Source organism: Lampetra planeri, chromosome 77, assembly GCF_965212315.1.
Source record: "Lampetra planeri chromosome 77, kcLamPlan1.2.h2, whole genome shotgun sequence".
In the NCBI taxonomy this organism is placed as follows: domain Eukaryota; kingdom Metazoa; phylum Chordata; class Hyperoartia; order Petromyzontiformes; family Petromyzontidae; genus Lampetra; species Lampetra planeri.
This window is the reverse complement of record NC_136182.1, coordinates 3,601,948-3,618,521: the sequence shown is the minus strand read 5'-3', so window position 1 is coordinate 3,618,521 and position 16,574 is coordinate 3,601,948. Positions and strand designations below refer to the sequence as shown.

Genomic DNA, 16,574 nt, shown 5'->3' with positions numbered 1-16,574 from the left:
GGGAGTGGTGAGGGACGAGGCTTGTGGGTAGGGAAGGGTGAGGCTTGTGGGTAGGGGGTGGACACTGGGAACTGTGGGTACTCTGTGCCCGCCCTATATAACTTTATCTGCAGCGTGTTCCGCAGGCCGCGAAGGGAATTTCTGAAGCTTGTGAATGTTGGACGGTGGCTGGCAGTATAGTGTCATGGTGGCGTGGTATACAGGAGGGCGTGGGTTCCATCCCGACCCTGACGCCTGCTGTAAATTTGGAGTTTGCATGTTCCCTCCGCAGTCGCGTGGATTTTTCTCTGGGTCCTCTGGTTTTCCCCTCTACATTTAGATTCAAGATGCCTTAATAGTATTTGGCTAATTAAAATTTGCACATAAGCCCCTTCGTTGAACTATTATTTGTAGTGAAATGAGAGCGTAAATGGGGTTTGCTGCTGGGCTCTGGCCCAATCACACGGCCCGGGTTATTGGGGGGCGGAGCCCGGTATGGGGGGCGTGTGGGAGGGGCCGCCGTTCACCTCGGCTCCAATTGGAAGCGAGGTGAATGGGGGTGGAGCCAGCAGGGCAGTATGGGAAGGCCGTATCTGACGATCCGGAAGGGGAGGAGTCAGGGTGGGGGGGAGGATATAAGTGGGAGCTCGGAAGAAATCGGGGTCAGTTGCGGGAGTAAAGAGGCTGAGCCACGTTGGGTGGTGACAGGAGATCCGCGCCATCGGCCACGTGGCCGAAGGACCTTCAGCACGCCGTCGGCCAGCGGAGTGCGGGAGTGGAGGAGCTAACGGAGGAGCGTGCGTGGGCGCGCGCGAGGAGACGCTGGTCCCCTGTCAGGACTAGCGGGGTGTGAGGAAGAGTGGAGGAGCCGATGAGGTCGCGCGTGCGGGGCGCGCGCTAGACGCTGGTCCGCGGACAGGACCAGCGGGGTGCGGAGAAAGAAACTAAATAAAAGGCCAAAGGAGACCAACAGTGACCAACGGAGTCTTTTATTACAGTAGCCAGGTCACTTCTGAAAAATAGCTATATAGTTCAGTAGGCACTTAAAATAAAAAAGTTTAGTTTATAGCAGTTAGTATAAAAAAAAGAGAAATGCAATAAACATGTCACCACACATTATCGCGCACACGGAGATGAGCCGAGCAGCCGCAGAGGCGAGGGGGAGAGCGGTGATGCTCACGTGGGTAGGAAATTTCCAAGCACTTCGTCGGGCTGCAGGTAGAAGGAGGCCGGGGACACACGAAACCAGCCGAGAGGCGTTTTGATAACACGTTCACATACAAAAGACAAAGATCCCCCGTGTAGCCTTAACAGACTGTTGGGGGCAAGTGCCGATAGTGAGTAGCATCCATGAAGGCCGGCATGGCACGAGAGGGTGTTTGGCCAACATCAAGCCCGGCCGCCTTTGTCTCCCCAGTGGCGTTGTTTACACACTGTACCAGGTACTCATTTGACGCCGAGTCAACTTTAGGGGAGGTCCAGGACCGGTTCATATAATCGTCACCAATGTTGGCGGCCATGAGCGGGAATCGAACTCGTGTCGCCGGGTTCGTAGCGCAGTGTAGCGCTAACCGCTGCACTATTGTGCACATTCATTTAGGATTTTCTTTGGACGTCAGCTAATAAAGTACAGTAGATTATTGATTATTCGTGCTGACAGGGAGGACAGCCGTGGATAATTCAAAATCGCGACATTAGATTACTTTTTTTTTTAACTATGAACTTCATACATTAACAGTACATCTAGCAACTAATTTACCTGGTGGTATTGAAACAATTCTTACATGCTTGTGTTGAACCAATGCCACTTGAAATGATACAACAGCAGGCGTTGACGATGAAAAGCGTAAAAAACTATTCTGAGTTTATTGTCCGCTTATTTTATGGCCTGCTCAGATCTTCTTTCGGGGACTCAATTCGCTACTTTTAGCTCTAAACATCAAGGGCAGCGAGTGAGCCTCTATGAAGGCCAACAGCGTGCTGTTAGTGGTCGTGTAAGCAGCATCACAGCCGTCTTTGTCTCCCGAATCTACACTCGCAATGAACCGAGTACTCATTTAAGGCCGAACTGACCTAAGGGAGGCTCCCAAGAATGGTTTATATTTCAAATTGCCGCTGTTTCTCCCCGTCAGAAATTAAATTACAGTGATACCTCGGTTCACGAACGCTTCTGTTCACGAACAACTTGGTTCACGAAAAGAAAATTTCATAAAAATATGCTCCGGTTCACGAACTCCGCTTCGGTTCACGAACAGGAGCCGCAGCCATTTTAATGCTAATTCCAGGCTGTCACATGGTCGTGACTTCCTGTAGGAAGATCGTGGAGAGAAGCAGAGACACAGAAAGAAGTAATGTGAGTACTGTGAAGACACTTTCAGTGACTTTTTGATTTTTGGTGTGCTTTTTAGCACATACAGTACTGTACTGTACTACTGTACTGTACAATACTGTACTTACTGTATTGTACAGTTCACCCGTTTGAGTGCTTACTGTACTGGACTCCCAATATGGCTCCCAAGAAGCATGGTGGAAAGAAGAAAGTGCGGAGCAGCAATGAAGGTGACAAGAACAGCAATGCAGGTGACAATGTGCAAAGTGTAAATGCAAGTGACAATGTGCCAAGTGGAAATGCAAGTGACAATGTACCAAGTGGAAATGCAAGTGACAATGTGCCAAGTGTAAATGCAAGTGACAATGTGCCAAGTGGAAATGCAAGTGACAATGTGCCAAGTGGAAATGCAAGTGACAATGTGCAAATGCAGGTGACAATGTGCCAAGTGGAAATGCAAGTGACAATGTGCAAAGTGGAAATGCAGGTGACAAGAATGTGCAGCGCAAGCATGGTGGCAAAAAGAAAGTTCAGAGCAGTAGTAAAGGTGACAGCAAGGTTGTGAAGAAAATAACCATTGAGCTGAAGAAGGAAATTGTAGAAAAGCATGACAGTGGTATTCGTGTGACTGGTCTGGCCTCGGAGTACCAGATGGCAAAGTCAACAATCTCGACTATTTTGAAAAACAAAGCCGCCATCAAAGGAGCTGATGTTGCAAAAGGAGTAACAATGTTAACCAAGCAGAGGACGCAAGTGCTGGAAGAGGTGGAAAAACTTTTGTTGGTGTGGTTGAATGAGAAACAGCTGGCAGGTGATAGCGTTAGTGAAGCTATGATCTGTGAGAAAGCCAGGAAATTGCAGTGATTTACTGCAAAGAAGCCCCTCTACAAGTGCAGCAAGTGACGAATTTATAAAGCCAGTAGGGGGTGGTTTGAAAAATTCCGCAGAAGTGGCATCCACAGTGTAATTAGACATGGTGATGCTTCCAGTTCTGACAAGGCCGCAGCAGAAGCCTACAAGTTAGAATTTGCGGAATTCATGAAGACAGAAGGATACATCGCTCAACAAGTGTTCAACTGTCATGAAACAGGGCTCTTCTGGAAAAAAATGCCGAACAGAACCTATATCACGCAGGAGGAAAAGGCACTACCAGGGCACAAGCCCATGAAGGACAGATTGACCCTTTTGCTGTGTGCCAACGCAAGCGCCGATCTGAAAATTAAACCACTACTGGTGTACCATTCTCAGACCCCTCGTGCATTTAGCGAACAAAATGTGAACAAGGCCAGACTGCCCGTCATGTGGAGAGCCAATGCCAAAGCTTGGGTCACAAGGCAATTGTTTATAGAATGGCTGCACGAGGTGTTCGCACCCACCGTCAGAAAATATCTTTCTGATAACCAGCTGCCTGAAAGGTGCCTTCTTCTGATGGACAATGCCCCGGCACACCCTCCAGCCTTGGTGGATGATATGGATGCTGAGTATGACTTCGTCAAGGTAAAGTTCCTCCCCCCCAACACAACACCACTTCTGCAGCCCATGGACCAGCAAGTCATCTGCAACTTCAAGAAGCTGTACACAAAGGCGCTCTTCACTAGGTGTTTTAATGTCACTGAAGAGACGTCCTTGACTTTGAAAGACTTCTGGAAGAAACATTTCAATGTTGTCCACTGCATTAACCTCATTGACAAAGCCTGGGAAGAGGTCACTCCCCGAACCCTAAATTCAGCCTGGAGGAAATTGTGGCCAGAATGTGTCACTGAACGTGAACATGACTTAGAAGGGTCTGATGCAGAGGTAGTGGAGGAAATTGTGTCCATGGGCAAGAGTATGGGTCTGGACGTTGATTGTGCTGATGTGGAAGAGCTTGTTGAGGAACATAGGGAGGAGCTGACCACGGAAGAACTTTCTGAACTCCACAGTGAGCAGCAGAAGGCACTTCTTGAGGAGCATTCCACTGAGGAAGAGGAAGAAAGGGAGGAGGTTAGCAGTGATGCCATAAAATCCATTATGCAAAAATGGAATGAGTGCCATGACTTTTTTGAAAAGCACCACCCCAACATAGCTGTCACGAACAGAGTGTTAAATCTCATGAATGATAATGTGGTCTCTCATTTCCGGAGGGTTATGCAGTGCAGGAAGAGACAAGTGACAATGGACAGATTTTTCAGCAAAACTGAGCCTGCAGCTAGGAGACAAATGAGAGAGGAAACCCCTGAAGGAGATCCCCCTGATGTCCTTATGGAGGGGGACTCTCCCTCCAAACAATAACCGCCTCCCACCCGCCTCCCACCTGCCTTCCTCCATGCCAGAAGTCATCTCAAGCAAGGTTAGTGTTCTCTCTTTATACATTACTATACTGTACAGTACTACAGTAATGTGTATTGTAATTTGTTTCATATGTTTGTGCTTCAAAAACCAAAAAAAATGGTCAGAACGGATTAACCGGATTTACATTGAACCCTATGGGAAAATGTGCCTCGGTTCACGACCAATTCGGTTCACGACCAGAGTCGGTTCACGAATTAAGTTCGTGAACCGAGGTATTACTGTACCTTCACGCATCTGCATGTGGCGTCTCCATGAGACGACTAACTGCACGAGCTAAAGGCGTGTCTCTGTAAGCGCCACTCTGCCTTACGCGAGACTTAGGTTTTATATTTTCCATCATCTACTCCTTTAACGGATGTAGAAATTTAAACTAACTTCTTTCGCACCGTACGTAGCCAATGGTGCTAATCTGATGTGCGGAGCAAGAACAAACACTAAAACACAAAACGCACGCGCATGTAGGCCGTGCTATAAACAATGACCTTGGATTTCCTGTGCGGGCAAGAACGATACAGTCCACTAAAACTACGAGCACGCGACACCACCACCAGTGGCCGCGTCTCCTGCCGCGTGTGCAGGCAGTGCAACTGCACGGGCCCACACGGGCGGGGAGTTTCTGCAGTGCCATGCCACGTGGAGCAGAGGGGGATATTGGCAGGCTTCATTCTTGTGTTTCTTGCACCAGAACCAGACTCTCACACAGAGACCCAGACACTCTCACACAGAGACCCTCATACAGAGACCCAGAGATTCTCACACAGAAACCCTCACACAGAGACCCAGAGACTCTCACACAGAGACCCTCACACAGAGACCCAGAGACTCTCACACAGAGATTCTCACACAGAGACTCTTACATAGAGACCCAGAGACTCTCAACAGAGATTCTCACACAGAGACCCAGAGACTCTCACACCAAGACCCAGAGACTCTCACACAGAGACTCTCACACAGAGACCCTCACACATAGACCCAGAGACACTCACACAGAGACTCTCACACAGAGACCCAGAGACTCTCACACAGAGACCCTCACACAGAGACCCAGAGACTTACACAGAGACCAAGAGACTCTTACATAGAGACCCAGAGACTCTCACACAGAGACCCTCACACAGAGACCCAGAGACTTACACAGAGACCAAGAGACTCTTACATAGAGACCCAGAGACTCTCAACAGAGATTCTCACACAGAGACCCAGAGACTCTCACACCGAGACCCAGAGACTCTGACACAGAGACCCTCACACAGAGACCCAGAGACTCTCAAACAGAGACCCAGAGACACTCACACAGAGACCCTCACACAGAGACCCAGAGATTTACACAGAGACCCAGAGACTCTTACATAGAGACCCAGAGACTCTCAACAGAGATTCTCACACAGAGACCCAGAGACTCTCACACCGAGACCCAGAGACTCTGACACAGAGACCCTCACACAGAGACCCAGAGACTCTCACACAGAGACCCAGAGACTCTGACACAGAGACCCTCACACAGAGACCCAGAGACTCTCACACAGAGACCCTCACACAGAGACCCAGAGATTTACACAGAGACCCAGAGACTCTTACATAGAGACCCAGAGACTCTCAACAGAGATTCTCACACAGAGACCCAGAGACTCTCACACCGAGACCCAGAGACTGACACAGAAACCCTCACACAGAGACCCAGAGACTCTCACACAGAGACCCAGAGACTCTCACACAGAGACCCTCACACAGAGACCCAGAGACTCTCACACAGAGACCCAGAGACCCTCACACAGAGACTCTCACACAGAGACCCAGAGACTCTCACACAGAGACCCTCACACAGAGACCCTCACAAAGAGACCCAGAGACTCTCACACAGAGACCCAGAGACCCTCACACAGAGACTCTCACACAGAGACCCAGAGACTCTCACACAGAGACTCTCACACAGAGACCCAGAGACTCTCACCCAGAGACTCAGAGACCCTCACCCAGAGACTCTCACACAGAGACTCTCACACAGAGACTCTCACACAGAGACCCTCACACAGAGACCCAGAGACTCTCACCCAGAGACTCAGAGACCCTCACCCAGAGACTCAGAGACCCTCACCCAGAGACTCTCACACAGAGACTCTCACACAGAGGCCCAGAGACTCTCACAGAGACCCTCACACAGAGACCCAGAGACTCTCACACAGAGACCCAGAGACTCTCACACAGAGACTCAGAGACCCTCACCCAGAGACTCTCACACAGAGTCCCAGAGACTCTCACCCAGAGACTCAGAGACCCTCACCCAGAGACTCATAGACTCTCACACAGAGACTCTCACACAGAGGCCCAGAGACTCTCACAGAGACCCTCACACAGAGACCCTCACACAGACTCTCACACAGAGACCCAGAGACTCTCACACAGAGACTCTCACACAGACTCTCACACAGACTCTCACACAGAGACCCAGAGACTCTCACACAGAGACCCTCACACAGAGGGCCAGAGACTCACGCGGCAGCGACTCCGTGAGCAGTGATGGCGGCGCGAGACCGCGCGCGCTGGGTGACACCACGTGGTGCTGACACCACGTGCCGAGTGCGCGCGCTGAGTCACGTGGGGGCGGGCGGCCATCTTACCTGGGGACAGTGCTGCACTGTAACAGCGGGGAGCGGCGGTGCAGCGGTTAGCGCGGTGCTTTGTGTAAACATCGTCACTAGGGAGACAAAGGCGGCTGGGCGTGGTCCTGGCTACCCACCCCCTCGTGTGCCGTGCATAGGTGCTCGCTAACAGCACTTGCCCCAACAGTCTGTTCAGGATATACGGGGGATCTTTGTGTGATTATGTGTGAATGTGTGAGTCTGTGAGTGAGTCTGTGTGGGGGCCGTTGGCCCCCGGGGTCTCTCCCGCCATCATCCCCTATTCCGTTTATGTTACCCCACCTCCCTAATACCCGCTAGGGTTTCGCCGGCCTTCGAACGCGACGCCCCTACCCATACGGCTTCACGCAGCGCTCCCACGCTGCAAGCATACGTGCGCACTCGCGCACACAGCTCCCCGCGGCACCCACTCACCACGGAGCACTCACGTTGTGATCGCACACCTGTATCATACACGTAGCGAACGTACGCGCACTCGCGCACACAGCTCCCCGCGGCACCCACTCACCACGGAGCACTCACGTTGTGATCGCACACCTGTATCATACACGTAGCGAACGTACGCGCACTCGCGCACACAGCTCCCCGCGGCACCCACTCACCACGGAGCACTCACGTTGTGATCGCACACCTGTATCATACACGTAGCGAACGTACGCGCACTCGCGCACACAGCTCCCCGCGGCACCCACTCACCACGGAGCACTCACGTTGTGATCGCACACCTGTATCATATACGTAGTGAACACACGCGCACCCACACGCGCACCCACACGCGCACCGCCCTGCGCAGCGCTCCCCCGAGGCGAGCCGCAGCACTACAGAACCACTGCGTACACACGCTTCCCCACGCGCTCAGCTCCGCGCAGCGCTCACTCACGTGGCGAACCACTGTGTGCACCCGCGCCCCCACACGCTCACGCTGCATGACAAGATCACGCGAGACCACGCTTCGCTATTAATGATTTATTATTTGCTACCTGGTAATTTGATGTTAAATCAGTGAGTCGACGAGGCTGGCCTAGGCTGATACCTCTATACCTATTCCCGATTTATCTGCTATGATTCTAATTCACCTTCTTACTCACTGTTAAGTGTCCACGGCGGTCCGCTGATCCTTGTGCTAACAGCGTACCTCGGTGCGTCGCACGGACGTCCGGGTCCCGGGCTGGAGCTGCGTCTGGTCGCCTGGCGCTGGAGTAAGAGAGCCCCTTCCCCCTTGCGCCCCCCCTATTTATTCCCCCTACCTCAAAGGGATGCTGCGCTGAACCATGGGCTCGTGCACCTCGAGCCCGCGCACGGCGGTTCCGGGCGCTTTTGATCTGCTAATCAGTGAGCGGCGTAAATCCTAATTAATCCCTTTCTCACGCAGGCCCCCATCATCGAGGTTCATGCGGCGGCGTCCATTACAAAGGTGCGCCGTGGGAATTTGTGCACGGCTGCCCGCGTGACCTCGCTCTCCAGGTTATTCATACTAATAGCCTTATTCTTTAACTCCCCTAATAATGGTGCGTGCCCGAGCGTAATTACGTCGTCCCTCCGCTGCCTGTGCGGGAGTGCCTGATTATGCGTTCAGATGCGCTGCGTGTTTTCTAATGATGCTCTTCCATCACAATGCTTATTCCCTCTGCCTGCCCCGTCGATACTCGCGTGTGTGGGGGGAAATGCGCCTCAACCGCGGTGGCCGAATGCCCCACGCCGCGACCACACCATATTAAGGCCGGCCGCGGCGCCGCGGTGCCACGTAGCACGGGGGAGGTCATCCAATTCCCTGATCGCCGGAAACCGTGAGAATTAATCCCGATAAGGGTTTCTCGGATAAAAACCGGTCGATCAGGTAACCTTCCCTTCCAGCTCTATGGGGGGGGGGGGGGGGAATGCGTGCGGGTGTGTGCTTATGTGGGGGGGGGGGTGATGGGGGGCAGTGCGGTGGGGGAAGCCGGGCGGCTCCCTGGCTCGGCAGAGCGGCCCCGTCGCTGTGGCACCACATCTGTGTCAGTGTGTGAGTCTGTATGAGTGAGTGAGTCTGTGTGAGTATGTGAGTCTGTGTGTATGTGAGTCTGTGTGAGTGTGTGAGTCTGTGTGAGTGAGTGAGTCTGTGTGAGTATGTGAGTCTGTGTGTATGTGAGTCTGTGTGAGTGTGTGAGTCTGTGTGAGTGAGTGAGTCTGTGTGAGTATGTGAGTCTGTGTGTATGTGAGTCTGTGTGAGTGTGTGAGTCTGTGTGAGTGAGTGAGTCTGTGTGAGTATGTGAGTCTGTGTGTATGTGAGTCTGTGTGAGTGTGTGAGTCTGTGTGAGTGAGTGAGTCTGTGTGAGTATGTGAGTCTGTGTGTATGTGAGTCTGTGTGAGTGTGTGAGTCTGTGTGAGTGAGTCTATGTGAGTATGTGAGTCTGTGTGTATGTGCACGTGTGGATCACCACACAAATGTTGTGAAACTCTTTCCCCGTGGTCGCTGAGGTCGCCCTCTCCTGGCCTATCCAGGGTCTGGAAGCGCAGCAAGCGGAGACATTTCCATCTCGAGGGGATTGAATGTTTCCCCCTCGCACGCGTTGGTTCTCTCCCCTCACATGCATACTCGCTCTTGAATGGAACTGGGCAAACATATGCCATGCAATGGGGCCCATTGCCTCAAACATCGCCCATGATATATTTTCCTCTTAAGGCAGCCGTGGTATTAACGAATGTGTTCAGTGACTTTTGTTATTTGTGCACCACTGCCAACGCGGTATCGACAAATTATCCCAATGCAGGACCACAGAGCTTGGGGATATTGTTGGTCGCACCGTACGTAGCCAACCGCGATAATCGGAGGTGCTGGCTGCTGGTGAAGGACAACAAACTAAGCACAAAAAGCAGTTCTAAAGAAATGGGTTGTCAAAGACATTTAAAAGTGCAGAGCTCCAATGGCTTCCAAATATTGGAAGGAAGAGCGATGGCCGCAGAAGCGCATCTGAAAGCGGCACGCGATGAGGTGACCGCACCCCTCCTGAATCCCCCGGGATGCACCCCAGAGCCCCCCTCTAACCCCCCTCGGACCCCCTCGGCGAAGACAGCGCAGATTGCCGCAGCTGCCTCGCCCGCACTGTGGCACTGCAGTTGTACCACGTGGCCACACGGCGGCGGTGGAGATTACTGATCGGGCGTCCGTGTTGGTTAGGTCATTTAGAGGACATTCATGTTGGTTAGGTCATTGAGACGAGCAGGGGTCCCAAACCCCCGGGCCGCTGACCAGTACCAGTCCGTGGCCTGTTAGGAACCGAGCCGCACAGCAGGAGGTGAGCGCCTCTTTCCCGCACTGCGTACTTGTCTCAGTCAGCTTCTTTGAAAAGGTGGAAAGACCCAATCATGACCCCACCCCCGTCCGTGAAAAAAGTGTCTTCCATGAAACCGGTCCCTGGTGCCAAAAAGGTTGGGGAGCACTGATTTAGAGGACGTCCATGTTGGTTAGGTTATTGAGAGGACGCCCATGAATGACGTCACGCACCTAGGGGGGGGGCTCAGACATTTGTGACGATGTGTGACGAGGGGGGGGGGGGGTTGAGAAATGTGAGGTCACATCAAAATGCGTAACTTTAAATAAATATAGACAACGCGTTATACTTAATTAAATATACTTTTAATAAATGTTTTATCCTACAACATCATAGTGCAGCGGCACATTAAATACGCACTACAATGACAATACTTTAAAGCGATTTGAAGCGTGTTTTATTTTTTGTGGGGGGATGGGGGGCAGAGCTTTGTGACGTCATATTTGAGGGGGGGGGTCTGACTTTTCGTGACGCCGTGTGACGAGGGAGGGTGGGGTCAAAAATCGTCCAAAATCGCGTGACGTAATTTATGGATAGCCCCTTAGGTCATTTAGCTCATGAGGTTTTGGTCTCATTGCCACCTCCACCATGAGCAGAGGTCGCGGGAAGAGGCCACGCACCGACACTCGGGGCAGTCGTCCCCACTGTTGAAGTGGCGAGCTGCCGGTTTGGACAGGAAGGCCATTGTCCGAAGCGTCGCCTGTATGTGTTCTTCTTTTAAGGCCGCCGGGTTATTAACGAATGTGTTGATTTTGTTTAATTCGGGATTGTGTTCGTGCGCTGCTGCCATCGCAGCCAGAGATTCACCCAGGAGAGGGTGCCGTGTATCCGTGCACTCCAGTGACATCCGCAGGGCCAGGCTCGAGCCAGTGCGTGACAGAGTTATTTGCTGAACTGGATCCATGTCTATCAGAGTGGGTCCCTGCCAAGAGGACCTGGCAATTCATCAGTGTTGGTTCAAGCAAGCCTGACTGCTGATTAGTCACCAAGTGTCCAATCCTCACCAGGATGCTGCTTGTGTTGAATCAATGATGCTGCTGAGATCTACTCTCAAAAGGCTGACGGGATGAGTAGAACCACTCGCATTGTTTATGTGGAGATACGGCTATGAGGAGGCAGTTATTGAGAGATGTCAACTACCTCGCCTGGTATACAGGGAGACGTGGGTTCGATCCCGACCCCGACACCTGTATATTTGGAGTTTGCGTGTTTTTTCCGTGGTCGCGTAGATTCTTCTATGGCTCCTCTGGTTTTCCCCTCCACATTGAGAAACATACGTTTCTAGTATTTGACGGATATATTTTCAGATGATGAGCCACTTCATTGAGATATTATTTGTGACCAGGTAGCTTCTGAAAAAGAGCTATTGGACCAGTGGGCCTTACCTAGTAAATAAAAAGTTTAGTTCGGGCCACCTCCCGCACCACGCTTGTGAGCACAGGGACACCGCGTGCTCACCTGCAGATCGCATTACCAGCTTATATCCCGAGCTCACACCTTGAGCTCACGCCTTGAGCTCGAACTTTCAGTTCACACCTCCGGCTCATCACCTTCTGCTGAGCTCCACCAAGCACGCTCGGCTCAGGTTCTTTAATCACGAATACAGCAGCCGCGTTGTACAGACTCCACCAATATTCAGGGACATCTCCACCGCCACTCAGGGACATCAACACTACTCAAGGACATCTCCACCACTCACAGCAGGGGCAACGGACACCACCGTTGACATTTCACAGACGTGATTGAGATGCTCAGCAGTGATTCAGGTGCATTTTGATGACTCCATGAGAACCGTTCTTGATCTGCTGAAGTAGCAGCGATAATCCTCGTGCCACTTTTTTATTTCGTCCCAGAGCACCCTTCACCGACCGGGTCGTGACAGTGACAGCAGCAGTAGCGACATCGTGGCGCGTCACTGACACGGCTAAACACACATGAGCGGAGATGTAGTGGCGGCTGCAGGCAAAGGGCATCCCTCACATGAACAATAAATCAAGCTACACTCTAGCCCACAGATATGTCGAAGACAAAGATCCCCCGTAAAGATTTAAGACTGTTTTCACAAGTGCGTTTAGCGAGCGCCTTATGAAGGCTGACATGGCATGCGAGGTAGCGTCAGCTAAATGAGTACCAGGCACTAATTTGAGACTGAGTCGATCACTGGTGTTGGCCATGAGCGGAAATTTAACTCCGGTCGCCGGCTTCGTAGCGCAGCAGGCTAACATGGAAATGGTGCAGCGATGTTGGAATGTTATTTATTTTGTATTATTTCTTATTTGGGGTGGTGGTGTTGGTAGGGGTCAAGGTGTTTATAGAGTTGGCGTTTGTAGGATAGGTAACGTTGATAGGACTGTTGGTAAGAGTGATGGTGTCGGTTGGAGGGGTCGTATTGGTAGGAGTCATTGTGTTGGTAGGATTGATGCTGGTAGGGTTGGTGTTGGTAGTGGTGTTGGTAGGAATAATGGTGTTGGTAGGGTTGGTGTTGATAGGGTTGGCGTTGGTAGGGTTGGTTTTGGTAGGAGTGGTGGTGTTCGTCGCAGTAGTTGCGTTTGGTCAGGGTAGCGGTGTTGGGAGGGGTGGTAGTGTTGGTAGGTGTGCGGATTCTAAAGGTGGTGGAGTTGGTAGGAGTGGTGGAGCAGGCATTGATCCGGGCCATGAAGAGTGGTCTCTTTGCCCTCATGATCACGAGGCGGGACTCACGCTCAGCTGGGGTGATGATGTGGGAAGGAGTGGTGGTGAGGGTAGAGGAAGTGATGTTGGTCAGGGTTGGGTTAGTAGAGGAGGTAGTGTTAGTAGGTGTGTGGTTGGTAGAGGTGGTGGAGTTGGTAGGAGTGGTGGAGCAGGCATTGATCCGGGCCATGAAGAGTGATCTCTTTTCCCTCATGATCATGAGGCTGGACACATGCTCAGCTGGGGTGATGTGGCTGGGAGTGGTAGTGAGGGTAGAGGAGGTAATGTTGGTAGGCGTGGGATTGGTCGAGGTGGTGGAGTTGGTAGGAGCGGGGGAGTTGGTGGTTGAGCTGGTAGGGATAATTGAGCTTATTGTAGTGCAGCGGGCATTGGTGCGGGCCATGATCATGAGGTGACACCACTCACGCTCAACTGGGGTAATGGTGTCGGTCGTGGTGGTGGTGAAGGTGGAGAAGATGTTGTTGGTAGGGTTTGTAGGGGTGGAAGGGGTGGTGGTGTTAGTCAGGATAGTATTGGTAGAGGTGGTGGTATTTGAAAGTGTGATGGTGTTAGTCGAGATAGCAGTGTTGGTCGGGGTGGGGTTTGTCATGGTGGTGTTGGTAGGAATGGTGCTGTTGGTAGGAGTGCTGGTGTTGGTAGGAGTGGTGCTGTTGGTGGGTGCGCTGTTAAGTGTTGGTGAGCTATTCATCATGGAGCAGCCATCCAGCTGAGTCTTGAGGGATCTGTGGGTCCTCTTGATTTTCATGGGGTGGCGCTTGCCCCGAGCCAATTTCCACATGGATCCTCTCATGTGGCGGCTTCGGTAAACTCGTCCACGTTGCGATGACTTCTGTTTAAAACCGGAAACAAAATCAGTATGAGAGGCAAGAGATTGCAGTCTCCTTCTTCCCCTGTTGGTCACATCCACTCAAATATTTTTTGTCACTTGCCATCTGCCACACCACCACCATTGATTGAACACGAGTGTTGTACTTGCCTTTCAGTCGCAAATATCGGACAACTATTTGTAATCCACAGCATGAACAATGTGTGTGCTTGTAATAAATGTGTGCGACTTTGTCGAGGGTGTGAGTGTGATTTTTTATTTTTTGTTGTTGTAACGTTCTAACCTGCCTCTCCTGGACATCTGTGAAAAATAGCGTAATAGCTCATCGGATTCCTCCAGTATAAATATTATGATTCTGATTTGTGTCATCTATGCATGTGAGATTATGACATTTGCCTGAGTGATCTATATCCATGATGCCTCTCTGGGTGTGGTGTCTCTGTGTGTGTCTGTTGTGGTGTCCTGCTGATTCTCTATGTGACAGTGAAGCCAGCACACTCTCTCTCTCTTACCAGTTGATTCTTCCGCCAGACTCTTAGGCTGGTAATGGTGATCCCCGCGCTCTCCACGTCGTAAGTGATGGCCACCGGCCCACTGTGCAGCATCTTCATCAAGGTCGTCCACCTTGAGGGAGACGGGTATTCTCCATCTTGCGGAACCGTCATCGAACAGCCTAAAGAGGAAGCTGCTTGAGGTACCATTTCGGCCAAGTTCGACCGAGCCTTTTGTTTCGGGAGGTTGGTGGTGTGGACGGCCATCTCTGGCATGGCAGGAGGTCGTGAACGCCACTGTTGAAAACATTGCACAAGTATTTGTAATGTACAGCACGACAACAAGTATCTTTCCCTCTCTTTAGTTCAGCCTTGACTAACAGCTGGATTCTCGGCAATAAACAAGTCATTGGTCACGTGCCATGGCCCTGCGTAGTTTGATCCTCTGGTTTTTCCCTCCACATTTAGAAACATTTATTTCGATAATTTAGATTATTTTGCTGCTATGAATGTCCAAATGATGTCACTTTGTTGATCTATCATTTGTGACCAGGTTCCGTCTGAAAAATAAGTTAGTACCTCAGTGGGCTTTGTATGATGGGGGTGGTTTAGTTTTATTTGTTTGTGTTTGGGTGATTTGTTAACCTTTCATGTACTTTGCACTATTATCATGTTTTTGTAGTATTTGTTGTTGTAATGTTCTTACCAGCCCCTACTGGACATCTGTGAAAAAGAACTTCATAGCTCATCGGATTCCTCAACCATAAATAAATAGTATTATTCTGACTCTACTGGCTGGGGAAATAGTTGTCCGCACCAGGGCAACTCACCAACGCCGCACATGGACAGCTGAGTCCAGCACATGTCCCAAATGCCACGCTGCCAGTAACAAAAAACACCCTTAAAGTTGCAGTGGATAATATTTAAGCATAATTGAGCAAGGTGTTTGCGACTTTGTCTAGGATGTGTGTGTGGATGTCATATATACTTGTGTGTGTGGTGTATGTGTAGGGGTGTTACGGGAGGGTGAACAAACACACGAGGGGTGGTTATGCCCGCACGCGGAAGGATGCTTACATTCACGTCCACATCGGTTAGCCCTGGGGGGCTGTAACGGCGCTGTGATCTCCCACGGCCCCACCCCTCGTGGGGGAGTTGCTATATAAGGCGGTGAGCCGGTGGGCACGGGGTTCAGTATTCAGCTTAACTAGTGAAGAGTGAAGACCGGCTAGATAGGCCCTGGGACTCCCCTGGATCGCTGTCCTTCTAAGGACCGACCAGGGCAAGCCAGTGGCGTGGCCCCGAGAGCCCAGAGCCGATGCTCTTGTAAGAGCCGGTCTGGTGGCTAAGGGTGCCGTGATCCTAGCTTGGCCAGAGCTGGATCAGCTAGCCTCCCCTAGCTCTCGAGTGGAGGACCTGGGAGTAGGCTAGCCGGGCTAGAGTTAATGGGGTCTCCCTGTTAGACGGGTGAAGGGGCCGTTACCCCTTCGAGTGTTGTATACATTGGCCTGTGCCGAGTGAAACGTTATAATACGTAAGTGTGCCTCCGACTACGTCGTCTACGTCTCATTGAACCAACTACATATGCGAGTGAGATTCTTAATTCTACGCAAGTGATCTGTACGCGTGATACGTCTCTGCGTGTGGTGGCTCTGCGTGTGGTGTCTGTTGCGGTGCCACACTATGGTCTGTGTAATCGTGAAACTGGCACTCACCACTGCATTCTTCAGCCACACTCCGAGGCTGAGGAGGGCGATCCCCGCACTCGCCACCTCGTAGGCAATGGCCACCGGCCCGCTGTGCAGCATCTCCATGAAGGTCTTCCACCCTAAGGGAGCTGGGTCGTTGTCTTCTCCTCCTCCTCCTTGGGGAACCTCCACGCCATGGCTGGGAGAGGAAGCAACTCGAGGCTCGCTCTTGGCTTCGTGATCTGCGAGCCGGTCGCTGATGTGGACAGCCACGGTCGCTTTGGTGAGA

At 51.6% G+C, this 16,574-nt stretch overlaps 2 long non-coding RNA genes across 4 annotated transcripts in view; both read right to left on the bottom strand.

Annotated features, from left to right (window-relative positions):
• Nucleotides 1–966: 966 nt before the first annotated feature.
• Nucleotides 967–7,264, bottom strand: LOC144738114 (uncharacterized). Of its 2 annotated transcripts, none has more exons than XR_013589138.1 (3): nucleotides 7,133–7,264; nucleotides 3,685–4,265; nucleotides 967–1,191 (listed from the first exon to the last, which is right to left on the bottom strand). It is a non-coding gene; the product is annotated as an uncharacterized LOC144738114 (long non-coding RNA). The 2 variants fall into 2 exon arrangements; XR_013589139.1 differs by having other exon boundaries at nucleotides 4,204–4,265.
• A 4,900-nt stretch (nucleotides 7,265–12,164) lies between these two features.
• Nucleotides 12,165–16,574, bottom strand: part of LOC144738105 (uncharacterized) — a 32,042-nt gene continuing 27,632 nt past the window's right edge. For both annotated transcript variants that reach the window (XR_013589133.1, XR_013589132.1), the window contains exons 4-5: nucleotides 14,619–14,779; nucleotides 12,165–14,109 (exon numbers count right to left, since the gene is read on the bottom strand). This is a non-coding gene — a long non-coding RNA (uncharacterized LOC144738105). The remainder of the gene's footprint in view (nucleotides 14,110–14,618; nucleotides 14,780–16,574) is intronic.